Source organism: Salmo salar, chromosome 01, assembly GCF_965601325.2.
Source record: "Salmo salar chromosome 01, fSalSal1, whole genome shotgun sequence".
NCBI classification, from domain to species: domain Eukaryota; kingdom Metazoa; phylum Chordata; class Actinopteri; order Salmoniformes; family Salmonidae; genus Salmo; species Salmo salar.
This window is the reverse complement of record NC_138291.1, coordinates 101,113,469-101,139,097: the sequence shown is the minus strand read 5'-3', so window position 1 is coordinate 101,139,097 and position 25,629 is coordinate 101,113,469.

Below are 25,629 nucleotides of genomic sequence, written 5' to 3'. Positions count from 1 at the left end.
TGGTTTGCATAGTGTGAGTCTGAATCGTGTGTGTGTGTGTGTGTGTGTGTGTGTGTGTGTGTGTGTGTGTGTGTGTGTGTGTGTGTGTGTGTGTGTGTGTGTGTGTGTGTGTGTGTGTGTGTGTGTGTGTGTGTGTGTGTGTGTGTGTGTGTGTGTGTGTGTGCATATATAGTTGTTTGTTCTTTACAAAATATAACTATATCCGTGGGCTCATCTTCTGTTTTCTGCTCATCCCTGTCTCATCCCTGTCTCATCCCTGTCTCATCCCTGTCTCCTTGCTCCCCTGAACAAGTTGTCACTCACAGTTAACTACTGTAACAATGCCCACATTACCTGGCTAACAATCAATACAGGGATGAGAGAAAATAATGCCTGAGGCCTTTCAAACTCCCAGTCAAGGCTGATTCGTTTCTCTTGATAATTGAAGTTTTTGTTGGTTTTGTTGGTTTCCTTTCTTTTAAATGTTTATCTTCAGAAATATAACCAAATAAGCTCTCATTACCAGAGGAGCTAGAAAGTATATCTTGAAGCAGATCATTTTCTCTTTGATATAATTTTTTATATACTTTCCTATACAGGTGAATAAACCCATAATTTCCCAACCCTATCAAGCTCAAAGGACCAGGATCAGTGGGGTTGTACACCATCAGGGCATATGTTTTACAGCTGTCCCGGCAGTCTTCCCTTCCCCAACAGTTAGTGTTGATGAAACTGGCAGGTCCCAGACTGATATCTGGTAGGAGACAGACATCCCATACTCACATTACTTAGCAACGATTAGGTCAGAGTCTGAGAATGAGCAACATCTCTCTCTAGTCTTACTGGTGTTTATAAACAACACACTTCACTTCTGTTGGAGAGGTACAGTGCATTCGGAAAGTACTCAAACCCCTTGACTTTTTCCACATTTTGTTGTTTTACAGCCTTATTCTAAAATGGATTAAATATATTTTTATCCTCATCAATCTACGCACAACACCCCATAATGACAAAGCGAAACAGGTTTTTAGAAATACCTTATTTACATCAATCAATCAATCAATTTTAATTTTTAAAGCCCTTCTTACATCAGCTGATGTCACAAAGTGCTGTAAAGAAACCCAGCCTAAACCCCCAAACAGCAAGCAATGCAGGTGTCGAAGCATGGTTACTTGGAAAAACTCCCTAGAAAGGACGGAACCTAGGAAGAAACCTAGAGAGGAACCAGGCTATGAGGGGTGGCCAGTCCTCTTCTGGCTGTGCCGGGTGGAGATTATAACAGAACATGGCCAAGATGTTCAAATGTTCATAGATGACCAGCAGGGTCAAATAATAACAATCACAGTGGTTGTCGAGGGTGCAACAGGTCAGCACCTCAGGAGTAAATGTCAGTTGGCTTTTCATAGCCGATCATTCAGAGTATCTCTACCGCTCCTGCTGTCTCTAGAGAGTTGAAAACAGCAGGTCTGGGACAGGTAGCACATCCGGTGAACAGGTCAGGGTTCCATAGTCGCAGGCAGAAGAGTTGAAACTGGAGCAGCAGCACGGCCAGGTGGACTGGGGACAGCAAGGAGTAATCAAGCCAGGTAGTCCTGAGGCATGGTCCTAGGGCTCAGGTCCTCCGAGAGAAAGAAAGAAAGAAAGAAAGAAAGAAAGAAAGAAAGAAAGAAAGAAAGAAAGAAAGAAAGAAAGAAAGAAAGAAAGAAAGAAAGAGCATACTGAAATTCACACAGGACACCAGATAAGACAAGAGAAATACTCCAGATATAACAGACTGACCCTAGCCCCCCGACACATAAACTACTGCAGCATAAATACTGGAGGCTGAGACAGGAGGGGTCAGGAAACACTGTGGCCTCGTCCGACAATACCCCCGGATAGGACCAAACAGGCAGGATATAACCCCTCCCACTTTGCCAAAGCACAGCCCCAACACCACTGGAGGGATATCTTCTACCACCAACTTACTACCCTGAGATCATGTCAGTGACTCAACCCACGTAAGTGATGCACCCCTCCTAGGTACGGCATGGAAGAGTACCAGTAAGCCAGTGACTCAGCCCCTGTAATAGGGTTAGAGGCAGAGAATCCCAGTGGCGAGAGGGGAACCGGCCAGGCAGAGATAGCAAGGGCGGTTTGTTTCTCCAGTGCCTTTCCGTTCAACTTCACACTCCTTGGCCAGACTACACTCAATCATAGGACCTACTGAAGAGGAGTCTTCAATAAAGACTTAAAGGTTGAGACCGAATCTGTGTCTCTCACATGGATAGGCAGATCATTCCATAAAAATGGAGCTCTATCAGAGAAAGCCCTGCCTCCAGCTGTTGGCTTAGAAATTATAAGGACAGTAAGGAACCCTGCGTCTTTTGACTGTAGCGTATCTGTAGGTACGGCAGGACCAATTCGGAAAGATAGGTTGGAGCAAGCCCATGTAATGCTTTGTAGGTTAACAGTAAAACCTTGAAATCAGCCCTTGCCTTAACCTGTTAGGGCTAGGGGGCTGGATAAAAAACGTACCCGATTTAATCTGGTTACTACTCCTGCCCAGTAACTAGAATATGCATATAATTATTGGCTTTGGATAGAAAACACCCTAACGTTTCTAAAACTGTTTGAATGGTGTCTGTGAGTATAACAGAACTCATATGGCAGGCAAAAACCTGAGAAGATTTCATGCAGGAAGTGGCCTGTCTGACAAGGTGTCGTTCTTCTTGTCTCTGTTTATTGAAGAGTGAGGATCTTAGCTATAACGTGACACTTCCTACGGCTGCCATAGGCTCTCAGAAGGCGGCAAAATGCTGAATCGTGGCTTTGCAGGCTCTGGCTGAAAAAAAGTAGCGCGTTTGGGTAGTGGCTGGTTACAGTACTGTGAGACTCAGGCTCGTGCCCGCGTCGACCGAAAGCTTTGTTTTCTTTCCTCTGTTTAGCTAAATGGACATTCCCGGTCTGAATATTATCGCTTTTTTACGAGAAAAATGGCATAAAAATGGATTTTAAACAGCGGTTGACATGCTTCGAAGTACGGTAATGGAATATTTAGATTTTTTTGGTCACGAATTGCACCATGCGCACGACCCTGATTTACCATTTCGGATAGTTTCTGGAACGCACGAACAAAACGCTGCTATTCGGATATAACGATGGATTATTTTGGACCAAACCAACATTTGTTATTGAAGTAGCAGTCCTGGGAGTGCATTCTGACGAAGACAACAAAAGGTAATCAAACTTTTGTAATAGTAAATCTGATTTTGGTGAAGGCTAAACTTGCCGGGTGTCTAAATAGCTAGCCCGTGATGGCTGGGCTATGTACTTAGAATATTGCAAAATGTGCTTTCACCAAAAAGCTATTTTAAAATCGGACATATCGAGTGCATAGAGGAGTTCTGTATCTATAATTCTTAAAATAATTGTTATGCTTTTTGTGAACGTTTATCGTGAGTAATTTAGTAAATTGTTAGTAAATATGCTAGTTTCTAAAACTGTTTGAATGGTGTCTGTGAGTATAACAGAACTCATTTGGCAGGCCAAAACCTGAGAAGATTCTGAACAGGAAGTGGCCATAGAGGTTAACCTGTCTGGGCTAGGCGGGACGAATTCGTCCCACCTACGCAACAGCTAGTCTAATCCAGTGGCGCGATTTTCAAATACCTTAGAAATGCTATTACTTCAATTTCTCAAACATATGACTATTTTACAGCTATTTAAAGACAAGACTCTCGTTAATCTAACCACACTGTCCGATTTCAAAAAGGCTTTACAACGAAAGCAAAACATTAGATTATGTCAGCAGAGTACCAAGCCAGAAATAATCAGACACCCATTTTTCAAGCTAGCATATAATGTCACAAAAACCCAGAAGACAGCTAAATGCAGCACTAACCTTTGATGATCTTCATCAGATGACAACCCTAGGACATTATGTTATACAATACATGCATGTTTTGTTCAATCAAGTTCATATTTATATCAAAAACCAGCTTTTTACATTAGCATGTGACGTTCAGAACTAGCATACCCCCGCAAACTTCCGGGGAATTTACTAACAATTTACTAAATTACTCACGATAAACGTTCACAAAAAGCATAACAATTATTTTAAGAATTATAGATACAGAACTCCTCTATGCACTCGATATGTCCGATTTTAAAATAGCTTTTTGGTGAAAGCACATTTTGCAATATTCTAAGTACATAGCCCAGCCATCACGGGCTAGCTATTTAGACACCCGGCAAGTTTAGCACTCACCAATATCAGATTTACTATTATAAAAGTTTGATTACCTTTTGTTGTCTTCGTCAGAATGCACTCCCAGGACTGCTACTTCAATAACAAATGTTGGTTTGGTCCAAACTAATCCATCGTTATATCCGAATAGCGGCGTTTTGTTCGTGCGTCCCAGACACTATCCGAAATGGTAAATCAGGGTCGTGCGCATGGCGCAATTCGTGACAAAAAAAATCTAAATATTCCATTACCGTACTTCGAAGCATGTCAACCGCTGTTTAAAATCCATTTTTATGCCATTTTTCTCGTAAAAAAGCGATAATATTCCGACCGGGAATGTCCATTTAGCTAAACAGAGGAAAGAAAACAAAGCTTTCGGTCGACGCGGGCACGAGCCTGAGTCTCACAGTACTGTAACCAGCCACTACCCAAACGCGCTACTTTGTTTCAGCCAGAGCCTGCAAAGCCACGATTCAGCGTTTTGCCGCCTTCTGAGAGCCTATGGCAGCCGTAGGAAGTGTCACAGGACAGCTAAGATCCTCACTCTTCAATAAACAGAGACAAGAAGAACGACACCTTGTCAGACAGGCCACTTCCTGCATGAAATCTTCTCAGGTTTTTGCCTGCCATATGAGTTCTGTTATACTCACAGACACCATTCAAACAGTTTTAGAAACTTTAGGGTGTTTTCTATCCAAAGCCAATAATTATATGCATATTCTAGTTACTGGGCAGGAGTAGTAACCAGATTAAATCGGGTACGTTTTTTATCCAGCCGTGAAAATACTGCCCCCTAGCCATAACAGGTTAGGGTCGTTGTGCTGCTGGAAGGTGAACCTCCGTCCCAGTCTCAAATCTCTGGAAGACTGAAACAGGTTTCCGTCAAGAATTTCCCTGTATTTAGCTCCATTCATCATATTTTTAGTTCTGATCAGTTTTCCAGTCCCTGTCGATGAAAAACATCCCCACAGCATGATGCTGCCACCACCACGCTTCGCTGTAGGGATGGTGTTCTCGGGGTGATGAGAGGTGTTGGATTTACGCAAGACATAGCGTTTTCATTGACGGCCAAAAAGCTACATTTTAGACTCATCTGACCAGAGTACCTTCTTCCATATGTTTGGGGAGTCTCCAAAATGCCTTTTGGCAAACAACAAACATGTTTGCTTATTTTTTTCTGGCCACTCTTCCGTAAAGCCCAGCTCTGTGGAGTGTGCGGCTTAAAGTGGTCCTATGGACAGATACTCCAATCTCTGCTGTGGAGATTTGCAGCTCCTTCAGGGTTATCTTTGGTCTCTTTGTTGCCTCTCTGATCAATGCACTCCTTGCCTGGTCCGTGAGTTTTGGTTGGCGGCCCTCTCTTGGCAGGTTTGTTGTGGTGCCATATTCTTTCCATTTTTTATAATGGATTTAATGGTGCTCTGTGGAATGTTCAAAGTTTCAGATTTTTTTATAACCCAACCCAGATCCGTACTTCTCCACAACTTTGTCCCTGACCTGTTTGGAGTGCTCCTTGGTCTTCATGGTGCCGCTTGCTTGGTGGTGCCGCTTGCTTAGTGGTGTTGCAGACTCTGGGGCCTTTCAGAACAGGTGTATATGTACTGAGACCATGTGACACTTAGATTGCACACATGTGGACATTATTTAACTAGTTATGTGACTTCTGAAGGTAATTGGTTGCACCAGATCTCATTTAGGAGCTTCATTGCAAAGGGGGTGAATACATATGCACGCACTACTTTTCAGTTTTATATATTTTTTGAATTTTTTGAAACAAGTTATTTTTTTCATTTCACTTCGCCAATTTGGATTATTTTGTGTATGTCCATTACATAAAATCCAAATGAAAATCCATTTCAATTACAGGTTGTAATGCAACAAAATAGGAAAAACTCCAAGGGGGTGAATACTTTTGCAAGGCACTGTATATCCCCATGTTTCCTGTCTCTCTGAGCCAGTTTGTCTTGTTTGCCAAGTCAACCAGCATTTTTCCTTGCTCCTATTTTTCCCAGTCTCTGTTTGTTTCTAGTCCTCCTGGTTTCGACCCTTGCCTGTCCTGACTCCGAACCCGCCTGCCTGACCACTCTGCCTGCTCTGACTACTAGCCAGCCTATCCCCTTGTACTGTTTTGGACTTGGATCTGGTTTCTGACCCCTGCCTGGCCTGACCTCGAGACTGCCTATCGTCTGGTACTGTTTGGACTCTGACCTGGTTTATGAACTCTTGCCTGTCCCTGACCTGCCTTTGCCTATTCCTTTTGTTATAATGAATATCGGAGCTCTACCATCTGCCTCCTGTGTCTACATTTGGGTCTCGCCTTTATACTGTGTTCTGTTCTGTTCGAAAGGTAACTCTTTATCCACAATATAGCAGGGGGTGTAAAGCCATAACACATACGTTTTTCCAGCTACAGACTATGATCGATAATGTCAAAAGTCGCACTGAAGTCTAACAAAACAGCCACAACAATTTGTTTTGCATCAATTTCTCTCAGCCAATTATCAGTCATTTATTTAAGTGTTGTGCTTTTTGAATGTCCTTCCCTATAAGCGTTCTGAAAGTCTGTGTCAATTTGTTTACTACATAATAGCATTGTATCTGGTCAAACACAATTTTTTCCAAAACTTTACTAAGGGTTGGTAACAGTTAAGGGGGCTTTACTATTCTTAGGTAGGAGAATAACTTTTGCTTCCCTCCAGGCCTAAGGGCACACACTTTATAGGGAGCTTAAATTGAAGATATGGCAAATAGGAGTGGCAGTACCATCCACTATTACATTTACATTTACGTCATTTAGTAGACGCTCTTATCCAGAGCGACTTACAAATTGGTGCATTCACCTTATGATATCCAGTGGAACAACCACTTTACAATAGTACATCTATATCTTTTTGGGGGGAGGGTGGGGGGGGTTAGAAGGATTACTTAATCCTATCCCAGGTATTCCTTAAAGAGGTGGGGTTTCAGGTGTCTCCGGAAGGTGGTGATTGACTCCGCTGTCCTGGCGTTGTGAGGGAGCTTGTTCCACTATTGGGGTGCCAGAGCAGCAAACAGTTTTGACTGGGCTGAGCGGGAACTGTGCTTCCGCAGACGTAGGGAGGCGAGCAGGCCAGAGGTGGATGAACGCAGTGCCCTTCTTTGGGTGTAGGGACTGATCAGAGCCTGAAGGTACGGAGGTGCCGTTCCCCTCACAGCTCCGTAGGCAAGCACCATGGTCTTGTAGCAGATGCGAGCTTCAACTGGAAGCCAGTGGAGTGTGCGGAGGAGCTGGGTGACGTGAGGTTAGAGTGGCAGCGGCCATGCGGTGTGAAGCATAGTTGACAGGCTACAGGAGAGGCTACGCTAATACAAAGGAGATTGGAAAGAAAATTAACTGAACAACTGGGGAAGCGAGAGAGCAGGGCCTCCCTCACTAACCTCACTAACCATTCGCTGAAACACTCAAATATAACTTTTCCAACTTCCACTTAGAAATTATAATTGATGTAAACTACAGTGGTTCAATGTTTCCAGGAATAGGCTCAAACTTAGTTTATTCAGCTAGATAACTTGGTACAGTATTCTTCCATGAAGCCCACCCATTGCACCGTGTCTTATGACGCCGTAGCTAACTAGCATGCTAGCATCCAATAACACATGGTTAGCACCAATACTTGGTTACAACAAACTATCAATGCATCATTTGTGTCCGTGTCTAGTTCCTTTCATAACACAGAAGTAATTAAACGTTGGCTAGCTAACACAAAGTCAGTCCTGCTAGCTACACAAGTGGACTACACAACTCGAAAGCTTGCGAAAGCTTACGAATTACCCTCAGTAATTTCCATCCAAGTTGTCAAACCCCAGTGGCTTGTCATTGTTGATAGACAATAATCATTTTTTCACCACTTCCAAACTTACTTTACGGAATTCAAAGTTGCAATGCTTGTCTTTCATGATTTGGTCAGATATACTTGGCTGTGTAGTGTCAGCATAGTTGAACTGCAGGGGGTTTTCACTGTTAAGTCACCCCGGACGTCCTACTGGGCATTACATGGTTGAACTGTGATAAAGAGTTAGTCCCGTGTGGCTCAGTTGGTAGAGCATGGTGTTTGCAACGCCAGGGTTGTGGGTTTGATTCCCATGGGGGACCAGTACGGAACAAAAAATGTATGAAATGTATGCAGTCGCTCTGGATAAGAGTGTCTGCTAAATGATGTAAATGTAAAAAATGGAACTGGAGAGTAGACATCAGCAACACCTTAGATGAGTGTCTCAAGATGGCTGTGAACAAAGAGACCAGATATGGGGTTTGTTATATACCGGAGAGCCGCTAGAAAAGTTATATCATAACGACGTTCCTTACCCCTGAATGGATTGGTGACTATGCTATTTCAAGAGGGATAGATGCAAGATAAGAATTATGTAAAAAGAGACATGTACTCCATTCTCACCTAGACACAAATATTGCCTCCAGAGAGAATGATTCATAGTACAAAACACCCAAGCATTACCAATTAGTTTGGCAATTTGACTATGCACAGGAAGCTGAGATAGGAGGGTTAATGATGCAGAGAGACATAAACAAAAATATATTTAATAGAAGCAGAATAGAATCAGCTATTAAGTATGTCTCCCAAATGACAGCCTATTCCTAATATTGTGCATTACTTTGGTCCAGGGAAAATACAGGACTAGTAAAGGCCCAGTGCACTACTTTTGTGATATTTTTTTATTAAATATTTCAACTTTTAAGGGGGTGCTGCAGCTGCCTCAGCACCCCTACTTCCCGCGACTATGGCTACGTGTGGCTTATTTGATCAAATAGAAGTTTCATAATGCTTAGGTTGTTACGAGTGTGCTGATAATGTACAAGTAGGACACGTGACAACCCGTCAAATTTGAGAAAAAAACACTTTATATCGCCGCATATCTGCCCTCTCATTGGCTAGAATGCTCCCACCTGATCTTGCCTCCTCCCCACTGCCTTCAATTTTTTAAGACATTTATTTTCATATTTAGAGTGACCACTTGACTATCTGGTCAATATAATGGATCATATGTGCAAAAATTCAGGAGAGAGGACCAGACTTGAATGCAAAACTTTAATTTGTTGCCTTTGAATGCAGCTCCCTAGCACCTCAACGGGCATCAGCCTCCACACCTGTTTTTATTTTATTTTTTATTTCACCTTTATTTAACCAGGTAGGCTAGTTGAGAACAAGTTCTCATTTGCAACTGCGACCTGGCCAAGATAAAGCATAGCAATTCGACACATACAACAACACAGAGAATAAACAAAACATGGAATAACACATGGAATAAACAAAACATACAGTCTGTCACGCCCTGGCCATAGAGAGGGTTTTATTCTCTATTTTGGTAAGGCCAGGGTGTGACTAGGGTGGGCATTCTATGTCCTTTTTCTATGTTTTGTATTTCTTTGTTTTGGCCGGATATGGTTCTCATTCAGGGACGGCTGTATATCGTTCTCTGATTGGGAGCCATACTTAGGCAGCCTGTTTTACTTTGGGTTTTTTGGGTGGTTACTTTCTGTTTAGTTGATGTTCCTGACAGAACTGTTTGGCTGTCGTTCGTGTTCTTGTTTTGTTTAAAGTGTTCTATTAAAATAATATGATGAGCACTCAACACGCTGCGCCTTGGTCTACTCCCTTCAACGGCCGTTACACACTCATCACTGTCATCACTCTCCTTAATTCTTTAGTCTAAGAAGTTGGGGGAGGGGGGTTCTAAACTGACATATGGAATTGTTTTAAGATGGTCATACTATGGATCATTTAGCTATTTGATTAAGCATTTTAGGTATAAAAAAAGATGAAATAAAGATTTGGACTTTACTACTAAGCCCATAGAAATGTGTTGAAATGGTTTAGAATATGTAGTGAGGAAATGGAATGGATGTGAGAATGAGTATCCAGGAAGGAATGAGAATGGACCGGATAAAGCAGAGGGCTGCAGATGGAGGATCCAGGAGGAAATGAGAATAGACTGGATAAAGCCTAGAGCTGCAGATGCAGGATCCATGATGGAATGAGAATGAACCAGATAAAGCAAAGGGCTGAAGATGGAGACTCCAGGAGGAATTGAGAATGGACTGGGTAAAGCAGAGGGCTGCAGATGCATGATTCAGGATGGAATGAGAATGGACCGGACAATTAGAGGGCTGCAGATGGAATATCCAGGAGAGGAATGAGAATGGACTGGATGAAGCGGAGGGCTGCAGATGGAGGATTCTAAACCCTAAACCCATTCTCATCCCCTCCTGGATCCTCATTCTCACCTCCTTTCCATTTCCTCAATAAATATTCTAAACCAATTCGATGTCTGGTCCTTAAACTGAATTATTTAGAGGATCATGAAGCGATGCACAATTATATCTGACGGAGCGATGACTAAATACGTGCTTGAGGTCGTACACGGTTAATGCTTTTTGTGTCCCGACTTCACAACCTTGTACCATTGGAAGTGAAAGTAAGGAGATGACAATAAACTGTACATTCTGTTGTTCCGTCTACACTACAATGACATTAGACTGTATATCCTGTTGTAACGTCCACACAACAATGACATTAGACTGTACATTCTGTTGTAATGTCTACACTACACTGACATTGGACTGCACATTCTGTTGTAACATCTAGACTACACTGACATTGGCGAGAGAGGATTTATATAGCAGAAGAACAATTATAGCCCAGCAGGCTATGGCTGATGTGACGTCAATACAACAGGTTTTGCCTACTCTGAGGTTAGTTGAGATGCTTCATGGTAGGACGTGACAAAAATGAAAGCTTTCAGCTACTTGTTTGAGGCATTTAGGCCTTCCAACAGGTAAATGCACGCACGTCAAGCGTGAGTGAAGTCCTGTTTGTGTCACTGCTACCAAGCTCCTTACAGGTACAGTCAAAAGTTTGGACAAACGTACTCATTCAAGTGTTTTTATTTATTTTTACTATTTTCTACATTGTAGAATAGTAGTGAAGATATCAAAACTATGAAATATCACATATGGAATCATGTCGTAACCAAAAAAGTGTTAAACAAATGAAAATATTTTATATTTGAGAGTCTTCAAAGTAGCCACACTTTGCATTGATGACAGCTTTACACAACGTGTGTGTTTGTGTGTGAGTGTGTGCATGTGTGCACCCCGGTCTGTGTCATTGCTACCAAGCGAGCAGTGATCCGTATAGTTCATGGTATGCGATTTATCAAAAGTGCAATCAAGTGTACAGAGGCTGTTAAGTGTGAAATTAAGCATTATTTTTATTTTAATTTGTTATTAGGGGGTAGATCAGCTTTAATATTGCAGATAGATTGTGGCTTCCATCAATGTAATTGTCTGCGTTATTTCCAATCACCCACATATATTTTGTAAATATATACAATACCATTCAAAAGATTTGACACACCTACACATTCAAGGGTTTTTCTTTATTTTCATTATTTTCTACGTTGTTGAATAATAGAGAAGACATCAAAACTACGAAATAACATACATGGAATCATGTTGCAACTAAAAAAGTGTTAAACTAAACAAAATATATTTAATATTTGAGATTCTTTAAAGTAGTCATCATTACCTTGATGAAAGCTTTACACACTCTTCGCATTCTCTCAACCATCTTCACCTGGAATGCTTTTCCAATAGTCTAGAAGGAGTTCCCTCATATGATGAGCACTTGTTGGCTGCTTTTCCTACACTCTGTGGTCCAACTCATCCCATACCATCTCAATTGGGTTGAGGTCAGGTGATTATGGAGGCCACGTCATCTGATGCAGCACTCCATCACTCGTCTTGGTCAAATAGCCTGGAATTGTGTTTTGGGTCATTTTCCTGTTGAAAAACAAATGATAGTCCCACTAAACGCATACCAGATGAGATGGCATATGCCCTAATCCTATCACCCCTCCCCTAATTGGAGTAAACTAATGGACAACAGCGCTTCTACTTCCAGCTTATACACACATTTTTACTATCTATACGGCACAGCTGTCATTTTTTGGGTCCTTAAATGAAACTGGTGTACTTTTTTATTTATCACCATTTTCTTTAACCATTTTTGGTCTTTAACGCAGGGCCGATAGACAAGTTCCTCACTTTCTCCCCCTTCCGCTTGCCTCTTCCATTTTTGCAGTAATGCTGCAATTAGTTGTCTGTGTGACAGAACTTCACCAGTCCTATTTATGATATAATTTACAAAGATTATATATTTTTTTTTATTCAAAAACAATATATATATATATATAAAATATAATAATAATTTGTGCATTTGAGTTTAACCATAATATTTGATGTAATATTTGTTCTGTCTTTTCAGGTGGATTTAACTGAAATTTCAACCAACTTTCTATGGCTTGTTTTATAAATAGCGATGAGAGATGATTTCATTTTCAAATAACTGAAAGTGAGCGGTTGTAATCTGAGTAAAGGGAAAAAGGCCATTCTTGAACATGGGGTGAGACATTCTTACTAGTCCAGTTCGTATTTAATTATAACTTTTATACTATGACTGAAGCCTTTAGTGAGAGGTCCAATTCTTTATTTTTTTTATCATTTCTGCCCTCCGAATTAAAAGTCATTAAATAAATATGCTTGTTTAATTTTGTCTTGCTTGCTGTTCCAGATAAAATGTGCTGATATAATTTTAAAAATAAGCCTCTAGGTGTAGGCAGGGCCGTAAGCAAATAGGTAAACTGGGATATGACTAAAGAGTTAATCAGGATGATTTTTCCACAAATAGACAGATATTTTCCCCTCCATGGTAGCAGATCTCATCTATTTTTGCTAACTTTCTATTAAAATGTATTGTAGAGAGATCATTTCTTTCTTTCGGGATATGAATACCGAGTATGTCCACTCCACCGTTAGACAATTTTTTTGGTAAACAACACAATATTGTAAAAGTTGTATTGTTTTGTGATCCAATACGTAATACCATCACTTATCATCATTTGGTTGTAACCCAGAGAAGTTATAACAATTACCTAGATCCTCTATAAGGCTGAAAGAAAACAAGAATCCTCAGCCTACCTAGGCACCTTTGTTTTTAAGCCCTTGATTTCTAGTCCTTTGATATTATTGTTGGATCTGATTTCAATAGCTAACATTTCGATGGCCATAATTAATAGATATGCCGATAGTGGAAAACCTTGTTTTACACCTCGACAGTTTTATACTTTATACTCTGAGAAGTAGCCATTATTGACTATTTTACACCGACGGTTACTATACATAATGTTACCCATTGTATAAGAGATTCTCCAAAATTAAAATATACATTCCAGTCGTACTTTATCAAAAGCCTTTTCAAAGTCAGTTATGAATACCAGGCCAGGTTTCCCAGATTTGTCATAGTGTTTGATCATTTCCAGTACTTGTCTTATAATATCTTCAATGTATCGTCCATGTAAAAAACCTGTCTGATTAGATTAATAATATCCAAAAATACCTTTTTAATTCTATGCGCTATGCATTTTGCAATCATTTTTTCATCACAACACTGAAGTGTAAGGGGCCTCCAGTTTTATAAATGGACTGGATCTTTATATTTACCACTTGGGTCCTGTTTCAGCAATAATTTAATTCTTGTTGAGTATCAGATAATCTGCCATGTTTCTAGGAGTGGTTAAAACATGCGAACAACGATCCTCTGTGTACATCTAAAAATATTTTGTATACCGCAACTGGTATGTCATCCAGCCCTGGAGTTTTCCAGGACTTAAAGGTTTTAATTGCATCAAGTAGTTCCTCCTCTGTAATATGGCCTTCACATGAGTCTTTATGTACAGCTGTTAATTTTACATTATTAATAGAAAAGAATCCTTACAAATAACTTTGGTTAGTGGAGATGGAGACTGACACCAAAAAATATGCTTAAAGTACTTTTCTTCCTCTTTCAAAATATAATTTGGTGAATCATTGGTGACTATGTCATTTGTAACAAGTTTCATTCAATTATTTTTGGTAGCATTTCTATGTTAAAGATTAAAAAAATATTTGGCGCATTTTTCCCCATATTCCATCCAGTTCACTTTATTTTTACAATATATTACACTTGATCATTCTTGAATGAGTTCCTCCACGTATTCTGTGCCTCTATGGTACAGTTTTATTGCTATCTATCTGAATAGTTGTTCTATTCCCATTGTTAACATGAATGATTTTGACTTAAATTACTTTTGTTTTAAAGATTAGTATTGAATTGCATGGCCTCTAAAGGCACATGTAAAAGTGTCCCATAGGGGATCTGCTGTACCTATATTACGTCATAAAAAGTCAGTTATAAATTCTTCTATCCTGGTAAAAAAAAAAAATCCAATAAAATGTCCAATATCCTCGTCCACGTGGGAAGTCTGTATGAGTATTGTACATGCCAATTATTTGATTGTCCAATTATTCTGTCCCCTATCAACACTTTTAACTTTTGGTGCCAGCGAGAATGACCTAAGAAAGTAGTCAAGACGACTAGCTTGATTGAGCCTCCGCCATGAATATCTCACTAGGTCAGGATATTTGAGCCTCCATATATCCACTAGTTGCACTATCCGTTACAATCGTGATCAGACCCTTTTTTTCATTTCTCGTCTAAAATGACATACCCACATCTAACTGCCTGTAGCTCAGGATCTGAAGCAACAATATGCATTTTCTTGATACAATTTGAAAGGAAACACTTTGAAGTTTGTGGAAATGTGAAATTAATGTAGGAGAACATAACACATTAGACCTGTTAAAAGATAATACAAAGAAAAAAATGTTTTTTAGTTTTTTTTGTTCCATCATCTTTAAAATACAAGAGAAAGGCCACAATGTATTATCTCAGCTAAGACGCAATTTATATTGTGGCCACTAGATGGCAGCAGTGTATGTGTAAAGTTTTAGACTGATCAAATGAACCATTGTATTTATGTTCAAAATGTTGTAATAAGTATGCACAAATGTGCCTAATTGGTTTATTAATACATGGTATTCTTTCACTGTAATAGCTACTGTAAATTGGACAGTGCAGTTAGATTAACAAGAATTTAAGCTTTCTGCCCATATCAGATATGTCTATGTCCTGGGAAATGTTCTTGTTACTTACAACCTCATGCTTATCACATTTGCGCACGTTAGCCCAACCGTCCCTCAGGGGGGACACCGATCCTGTAGTTAAGTGCATAAGGGTGATAGTTTGTAGTGATTTACTTTACGGTTCAATGAGGTATTTAAAACCATATTATAATCTCCCACTATAATAATACAGTCTTGTATTGCTTGAAGGCGTAATAAATTATTATATATATATTTTCAAAGAAGCGTGGATCCTCATTATTTGGACCATATAAATTAAGAGCCAAATCTGTTTATTGTCCAATAACATATTTAAAAGAATCCATCTACCTTGCAGATCTGTTTGAACAATTTGCACATTTGGATCAAAATTGTTAATTAATATCATCACCCCTTTTGAGTTTCTTTGCCCATGGGAGAAGCATATTCCCCCCAGTCCTTTTTCCACATAACTTCATCGAAAATTGTTGGAGTTTCCTGTAAACAATAGATATTATATTCCTTCTCTTTTAGTCAGGTAAAGACTGATCGTCCTTTCTTATTATCTGCTAAGCCATTACAATTATAACTAGCTATACTTATTTCACCATTTACCATAATGAGATACAAGTTTCAAATTAAGCACTATTAATTAAGGACTATTAATTAAGCATTAATTAATTGCCAACAGAAATCAGACAGACAATCTGTAATCTATTATAACAGAGGTTGGTGGTGGCATCCACAATTGCCTCTGTGAGAGTAACCCATAATCAACGTGTGGGGGGGGGCAGTAAAATGGTAATTTTGGGATCCCCTACTATGCTGTCTCACCACAGGTTTTATTCTAATGTCTAACACCTATCATTGATGGACTAATTAGTCCATCCAGGGTACACATGGATCCACTATTTAATATGGACCCCCTACATGGTAAATCAGTTAGATACATCCCAACTGATTCAATTAACAGGAACTTACTGATTTCAGAAGAGCACTGCAGGCTATCATTGATGTCTGACTGAATCACAATGAACTGTCAACAGTCAGGTACTCGTTGTAGAGAGAGCCAATGGCACCACACGTTTTTCTCCCAGAAGAAGTTCGGTCTGTTAAAGATGACACAAAGTTAGGACGACATAAAGGGGCTCAGGAAAAATGGGTTGTTATGTATAGACAGGATTGTTACAGCAAGGGTCGAGTAGGTGAATGGACTGACAGAAAAGGTGGGTTGTTATGAACAGCAGCAAGAAAAAATATGCGAACCCAGGAATTACCTGGACTTCTGCATAAATTGGGCATAAAATTGGATCTGATCTTCATCTAAGTCACAACAATAGACAAACACAGTCTGCTTAAACTAATAAAACACAAACAATTATACGTTTTCATGTCTTAAACTAATAACACACAAATAATTATATGTTGTCGTGTCTTTATTGAACACACCGTGTAAACGTTCACAGTGCAGGGTGGAAAAAATATGTGAACCCTTGGTTTTAATAACAGTGTCACGTCTGCTCCTGCTCCTCCTCTTTGGCGTACAAAGTCACCAGAGTACTAACCACCGGTCCTGGGATTCATCATTACGCACACCTGGCACTCATCATTACGCACACCTGTGAATCATCATGATCATTATGATTCACACCTGGACTCCATTACCTTCCTCATTTCCTCCCCTTTATATGTCAGTCTCCCAGCTTCACTCACCAGTTGGTATTGTTCTTGTGTCTCGGAGTACTGCCGTATGTTTGTGTCTTGTTATTATATTAAAATGGTTCACCTGCTTCCGACTCACCGCCTCATCATTACAAACTGGTTGATCCTACTTTGGTAGCAACAACCTCAACCAAACGTTTTCTGTAGTTGCGGATCAGACCTGCACAACGGTCTAGAGGAATTTTGGACCATTCCTCTTTGTTTCAGTTCGGCAATATTCTTGGCATGCCTGGTGTGAATTGCTCTCCTGAGGTCATGCCACAGCATCACAATTAGGTTGAGGTCAGAACTCGGACTGGGCCACTCCAGAAGGCATATTTTCTTCTGTTGAAGCCATTCTGTTGTTGATTTACTTCTGTGTTTTGGGTCGTTGTCCTGTTGCATCACCCAACTCCTGTTGAGCTTCAACTGGTGTACAGATAGCCTTACATTCTCCTGCAAAATGTCTTGATTAACTTGGGAATTCATTTTTCCATCGACGATAGCAAGCTCTCCAGGCCCTGAGACATGATTGTTACAGCAAGGGTTGAGTAAGTGTATGGACTGACAGAACAGGTGGGTTGTTATGCATAGACATTGTTGTTACAGCAAGGGGTGAGTAGGTGTATGGACTGACAGAACAGGTGCACACTTTTTTATTTAACTAGGCAAGTCAGTTAAGATCAAATTCTTATTTACAATGACAGCCTAGGAACAGTGGGTTAACTGCCTTGTTCAGGGGCAGAACAGGGATTTGATCTAGAAACCTTTCGGTTACTTGCCCAACACTCTAACCACTAGGCTACCTAGCAACACTTAATCCTGAATGCTTATTTTCACTTAGTCAAGCATTGATATCAATGTGAGACTAACATTTGAGGTAAGTAGGAGTTAAAATTAGTCGCACAGTAATTGTCGTGTCTCTGAGCTAAAATATTTAGACTACTGAAAACAACTGATTACAGAAAGAAGATAAGGTTTCTCGATAATGGCTTTTGGCTACTGTAATACATGTATGAAATATACTGCACTGTGAATGGAAATCATGTGACCTATAAATACAAAAGTGGGAATTCAATATAACAGAGGAGAGAGGCAGCACTGGCCCTTGATATCTTTGGCCCACTCAATGTATGGTCTGCACCTCAACTCAATGTTAGCATTCTTCCTGGGTCCTGGGTGGCTAGAAGCGTTGGGACAGTAACTGTAAGGTTGCTGGATTGAATCCCCGAGCGGAGAAGGTAAAACTCTGTAGTTCTGCCCCTGAGCAAGGCTGTTACCCCGAACAACAACTGCTCCCCGCGTACCGATGATGTTGATTAAGGCAGCCCCCCGCACCTTTCTGATTCAGCGGGGTTGGGTTAAATGTGGAAGACACATTTCAGTTAAAGGCATTTAGTTGACTAGGTATCCTCCTTTCCCACATTTTATTTAGTCCGAATTTTAGCCTTGGGGGCATTGCATTAGAGTGATCTGTGCGTATTGGAACAGTAGAATGAAAAATGAACGTCAAACAACAAATTATGGTAGTGTCATGACTGTCCACGAGAATTCAAAGGTCAGATCAGGTTTGAAATGAATAACTTCAATCAGACCCCCTATCATCCACAGAGGGGAAGGAATGAACTAGTGGGGATTAAATCAGGTACGTTTTTTCATCCGGCCGTGAAAATACTGCCCCCTATCCTAAACAGGTTAATTTAGAGGCTGCAGACCTCATGTACCTGGAACAGGCTGGTTACATTGTGTCACTGGCTTATATAGTGGCGAGGGGAGAAGGGTGTGTTTCATCGTTTATAACCCCTGTCTCTTCACAGGGGCGGGCCACTGATTGATCAGAGCTCTTTCCTTATGAAAACCCAATTCTCTCATTTGGAAGCTAAAATTACATTTAATCTCCTAACAAACAGTTCAATATCAAACATTTAAATTGCACAACAATTCCATGTGAATCTGATAACTAGAATGTGTAGACTTTCCCAGGTGCAGTTTATGTCGTCCTGTCATCAGTCATAATGTCTCAGATGACAACCGAACTGACATCCATACTCATTAAGTACCTGGTATATTTCCAACTGGTTCTATTACCGAAATATGGTTCCTTTTCCCCCACTTGTTTGATGTTCCCAGACTCTCTATATTTAACAAAGGCTATTCAAAAGTCCTTCAGTAGGGTCAGAGAGAGAGAGGGGAAGGGAGAAAGGTATTTATGGGAGGGTCATAAACCTTACCCACAGGCCAACGTCATGACACCTATTTTGTCACTAAAACACTTTAAAAGTATGTTTTGCTCTGAGCGTACGCCACCTACATGAAGGTGACATGTCTCTATTAACTGAAATTGGTAAATAAAATGTGTACTTCCTCTTTTGATCATCTATTTTGTCGCTAAAACACTTTAACAAGACATTTTGCTCAGCGCTTTGCATCACCATCAGTTTGAAAGGATATCTGAGGATATCTCAGCAAGCACACTTGACAGCAGGGATTCAAATATAGCCTGACCTTGTCTGACATCAACATATTAAATCCCTGTTCTCTATTTTTTCCTCTCCCTTTCTTTTAATCCCTGTCTTTTTCTTTCACCACCGCCACTTTGCTTGATCCAGAGTCACGGAAGACTCTCGTTCATCATGGATTTCATTCACTAGCCTGCCTGGAGTACCAGGATGCGTCCCAAATGGCACCATATAACCTATATAGTGTACTACTTTTAAGAAGGGCCCATAGGCCCACAGTGAAGCAGCTGGGGGGCTATGTGTGTGTGTATGGGGAGTGAGGGAGAGAGGCAAGGCGAGGGAGAGTTGGTGAGGGTGGGGTCGTGTGGAGTGCGTGGGAGTGAGGGAGTTAGGGGAGAGTGGGGCGGTGTGGTATGATGACATGTTTGCCTTAGGGATGAAGCCTGTTTTAAGTCTGTCTGACAACTCTAACACCAAATGCTCCCACGGTGGATTACACTTCACAGTCTGTTTACTAATGGACATATCTACTGAAGGTGGCAGACCCCTCACGCAATACTCTTTTTATTCAGTAACAGAGTATGAACATACACTGAGTACACAAAACATGAGGAACACCTACTCTTTCCATGACATAGACTGACAAGGTGAATCCAGTTGAAAGGTATGATCCCTTATTCATGTCACCTGTTAAATCCACTTCAATCAGTGTAGATGAAGGTGAGGAGACAGGTTAAAGGAGGATTTTCAAGCCTTGAGACAATTAAGACATTGGATTGTGTATGTGTGCTATTCAGAGGGTGAATGGGCAAGGCAAAATATTGAAGTGCCTTTGAACAGTGTATTGTAGTAGGTGCCAGGTACACCGGTTTGCGTCAAGAACTGCAATGCTGCTGGGTTTTTCACGCTCAACAGTTTCCCGTGTGTATCAAGAATTGTCCACCACCCAAAGGACATCCAGCCAACTTGACACAACTGTGGGAAGCATTGGAGTCAACATGGGCCAGCATCCCTGTGGAACACTTTCGACAACTTGTAGAGTCCATGCCCCGATGAATTGAGGCTGTTCTGAGGGCAAAAGGGGGGGGGGGGGATTGCAACTCAGTATTACATTTGAGTAATTTATCATAGTGGTTCCCAACTTATGTTACTGTACCACCAACTGAATTTTTCTCTACCTGGAGTACCCCTGAAGTACCCCCTCGTGTGCATTTTACCAGTAGGCCTATGGTCTCATGAGTCTTCTCAAATGCCCCTGTGGATAGGCCAAGTACCACCAGGGGTCTTAGTACTTGGTTAAGAACCACTGATTTAGCAGATACTCTTATCCAGAGAAACTTACAGGAGCAATTCAGGTTAGGTGCCTTGTTCAAGGGCACTGTCATGACTCTCCTGTTCAGACCTGAAGGATCAGGTTACAGTGGGTCTCCTGCAGATGGGAATGAAGTTGCCCGCAGGGGTGAAGTTGCCCGTTTTATGACGGTCGTAAATACCTGCAGGGAAACTCTGCCTCCCACTCTTCCAAAAATGGAAGTAAAATCCCTTTGTTACCACAGAAAGAGACGTTGCAGTAAGTAAGTATGGCAACTTCAAAAGGTTGAATAATGAAACAATATTTATGTTTTCCAAACAGTTGGAAGGGTCCGTGAATACTTAACGAACAATCATGTTGAATTCATTACTAATTTGTTATGTAACCTAGGACAGTAGAACAACATAACTGTATCTTTGAATGTGTATATTTCCAAGTGATCAGATTCACATACAAATGTTGGGGAACTAATATGATTAAATATGAAACTATTTCTGAGAAGATGTAATGTGATGTTAGCCTTCTAAATGAGAATTGTTTTTCATATGAATTCTTAACCAAGTCAGTGGCTACGCCCACGTGAGCTTAAATAGGACTCCTGACAAAATGTACATTAGACCAAGCAGGCGGACATTGTGAACCGGATGTCAGGAATGGTTAAGAAATCTACAAAACTAAAGACTAGAGAATGTGAGGACGTGCATCCCCACGCTGAAATGGTTACCACTCTATAGGCCAGCAAGACCGACAGCGTGAGCTGAAAGGTACAGAATGGCTAGAAACTCTGAAACTTTCTCGAGTGAAGAAGTTGAAATGAGCTACAACTACGAAAGACTTTGATCTCTGGTGGACAACCCAGAGACTTTCTGTAGAATTCCTTATCAGACGGATTGAGTGTTTGCAACGGAGAGACAGCAAGATACACACATAAATATGTACATTGCAACTCTTTCGCATGGGCCAGATATTCACATTTCCATGAGCATAGTTCTCAGCTGTATGTATGTAGTGGGTCCATTCTGTCTTTCCTGCTCTTTTTCTGTCCCCACCCCTTTCCATTGTCTACCAAGCTGTCATATCGTGTTTAGTCCACCAAGGACTTTTCATTGCATTATGTAGCAATCAATGTGTAAACTATTCTGTTTGTGTGTTTTTGTAATTCTGTGTGATTATTTAGTTAGTTAGTAAATAAATAATTAAGCCGATTTGTTTGTCACTGATTCATCATTTATGCTAGGGTTCGTGCAGATATCCAAGGATTTTGCAACATTCAGAACGAGACTGATAAAAGGTAAATATGAATGAATGAATTGACTGTGACTGATGTAAGAGATATTTATATCTTTAGAGTTCAGTCGGGAGATAGTAACTAGTTAACTAACTTTTTCCGTGGTGCCCCATATAACTACTTAATTAATTGTTACATTAGTAATTTAATTGCGTAATAATTTAACATCGTATGTAATTATTTGATAAAATAACAGTCAATCACATTAATGATAGTCAAAGACACGACAGCACATAGGCAGATTTGTCACCTAGTGGGCTTGGGGATTCAAGCCAGCGACCATTCGGTTACAGACCCAACGCTCTTAACCGCTAGGCTACCTGCCAACCAAGATGGGTCATTTTAGTTGGCTTAAAGACGGCTCAGTTTAGATGGTTTTAAAGATGGGTCAGTTTAGTTGGCTTTAAAGACGGATCAGTTTAGTTGGCTTTCAAGACGGCTCAGTTTAGCTGCCTTTAAAGACAGGTCAGTTCAGCTGGCATTAAAGATGGCTCAGTTTATTTGGCTTTACTATCTCCACACGCCTCTCCTCCTGCTTACTACCTCCACACTCCTCTCCTCCTGGTTACTACCTCCACACTCCTCTCCTCCTGGTTACTATCTCCACACACCTCTCCTCCTGGTTACTATCCCTACACTCCTCTTCTCCTGGTTACTACCTCCACACTCCTCTCCTCCTGGTTACTACCTCCACATTCCTGTCCTCCTGGTTCTATCACCACACGTCTCTCCTCCTGGTTGCTATCTCCACACTCCTCTCCTCCTGGTTACTACCTCCACACTCCTCTCCTCCTGGTTACTATCTCCACACACCACTCCTCCTGGTTACCATCTCCACACTCCTCTCCTCCTGGTTACCATCTCCACACTCCTCTCCTCCTGGTTACCATCTCCACACTCCTTTCCTCCTGGTTACTATCTCCACACTCCTCTCCTCGTGGTTACTACCTCCACACTCCTGTCCTCCTGGTTACTATCTCCACACTCCTCTCCTCCTGGTTACTACCTCCACACTCCTCTCCTCCTGGTTACTATCTCCACACTCATCTCCTCCTGGTTACTACCTCCACACTCCTCTCCTCCTGGTTACTATCTCCACACTCCTCTCCTCCTGGTTACTATCTCCACACTCCTCTCCTCCTGGTTACTATCTCCACATTCCTCTCCTCCTGGTTAATATCACTACACTCCTCTCCTCCTGGTTACTATTTCCACAAGCAGAGATCAAAGGTATGTGTTGATGGGATGGACAATTTATTTCCCCCTGACAGGTAGAATACAGTCCAGGATGACTATCCATCATGAACCCATCAAACACACACACACACACACACACACACACACACACACACACACACACACACACACACACACACACACACACACACACACACACACACACACACACACACACACACACAAACACACAGAGAAAGAGAATCACACACACACACAAACGCATTCATTACGTTCCCATCAAACTGTCAGAGACACTACTTGATCAATCTTTGAAAGAGAAAGTGGCCCCTTGACGATCCATAGGGTAAACACTAATACTACGCTGTGTCCCAACTGGCACCCTATTCACTATCTAGCATACTACGTTTGACCAGGCTCTATAGGGGTCTGTAGTACAATAAAAAGGGAAATAGGGTGCCATTTGGGATGCACACTACAAAAAAATACTCCCACTTCAAAACTCCAATTTTAGTTTCTTTCCTTCTTCTCCCTCAGGGCGTTTCTAGTGAAATGATGTATTCTCAGACATAACTGAATAGAGTTATGAGAGATAACTATGCCTCAGGTAACAACACAGAAAATAGACCTTCTCATTTGCTTGTTGGCGTTTTTATTTGTCCCTTGCCCACCGACACAGTTTCCGTAAAACTGCTAATGAGGTTGTTGCTTCGTCATCACCTAAAATGATACTGCAATAACATCTACAAAGATTACACGAGTCATCCACCTACTGTAGCAGGCTATGGGTTGGAGAACACTCACTCAACTTATAAATACAGACATTCAAACTACAGTCTGGTATTCCTTTTAAAGCAATACAGCAGCCCCACCACATGTTTTGCTGTAAAGCGGAGGGTTGGGGCTGGAGAAATGGAAGCAGATTTATAGATGGAGCTATGGAAGCAAGGAGTGACAGTCCATGAGGCCTACATGATCGCGTTAATTATATATTGAGGCTCTGTTTGGTTTCATTGTTAGCTGTAGGAATCACAGAGTGGGGCTTTAAATATGAAAGCAGCTCTTCAAAGGCTCATAATCCCCAATGCTTTTCCTCTGTTTCATTACATTTCTCTTCCCTCTCTACCTCTCTTCTTTTCATTTTTTTCTCTGCTCTTTTCCTCCCATTACAACAGAGAGCTTAATTCAAATGCCACCAAACAAACTGAATAAGGATGCATACAAATGCAACCCAATTTGTAAGCAGATCCTTATTCATTATAAAATGGTAGTAAGCGCAACACTAATGCAAGGTATATCCATGCTTAAGGGCTGTTAGCCTTATAAATAATTAAAGGGTAGGTAGCATTAGCGTAACCACATGTAACATATGGATTTGCATTAAAATACGCATTAAAAGTCCCAATACAAAGTAACACCTCACTATTCTATTTTTCAAGTTATTCCAAAGAATGCCAAAGAAAAATGCAGGAAAAAACATTTACGGGGTGTGATGTAATATGGAGGACCCGGCAAGCCAGCCTATTCCCTATAATGTAATGCAAAGAGATGCAGTTTTTCACATGAATTTATATGGTTTCTTCTTCATTAATGTACGTAGTAGCTCACCAGTGCCAAGACTTAGTCTTTAATTTAATCACGTCAGCATGGCTAGTAGCTAACATTAGCCAGCTGGAGCTAGCTAAGTAGCTTCGGTTCTCCATATGATGTTGAGAAATAGTGCATTGTGGTTAGTTCTGAAAATATCCAGAAATAAGTTAATAAATATATAAAAATAGTCAAACATAACTACGTTTGTAGTTATAGGTAACCAGATCGTGACTATGACTAAGTTACTAAATCTTTCACCGCTCTGTGTTGTTACTTTGGTGAGTAAAAACTCATGCTTCCTACTCTTTAAATAGTCACTAACGTTTAGAGATTAAAGGATCCAAATTGTGCTGTAAAAAACAAAAACAATTTCAGCTTGGCATGTCCTTGATGTCAGAGTCGTGGATGAAAAACGACATGGTAAATATATAACTAGCTGATTTTTCTATACATCTGTAGGACAGACCGGTGGCTTTGGGGAAGCTCAGGGGTGTGTGTTCCTTTGTTAAAAACAGCTGGTGAGCAATCTCTAATATTAAGAAAGTTTCAGGGTTCTGCTCACCTACGTTAGAATACATCATTTAAGCTGTCGACCATACTATTTACATTTACATTACATTTAAGTCATTTAGCAGACGCTCTTATCCAGAGCGACTTACAAATTGGTGCATTCACCTTATGATATCCAGTGGAACAACCACTTTACAATAGTGCATCTAAATCTTTTAAGGGGGGGGGGGGTTAGAAGGATTACTTTATCCTATCCTAGGTATTCCTTAAAGAGGTGGGGTTTCAGGTGTCTCCGGAAGGTGGTGATTGACTCTGCTGTCCTGGCGTCGT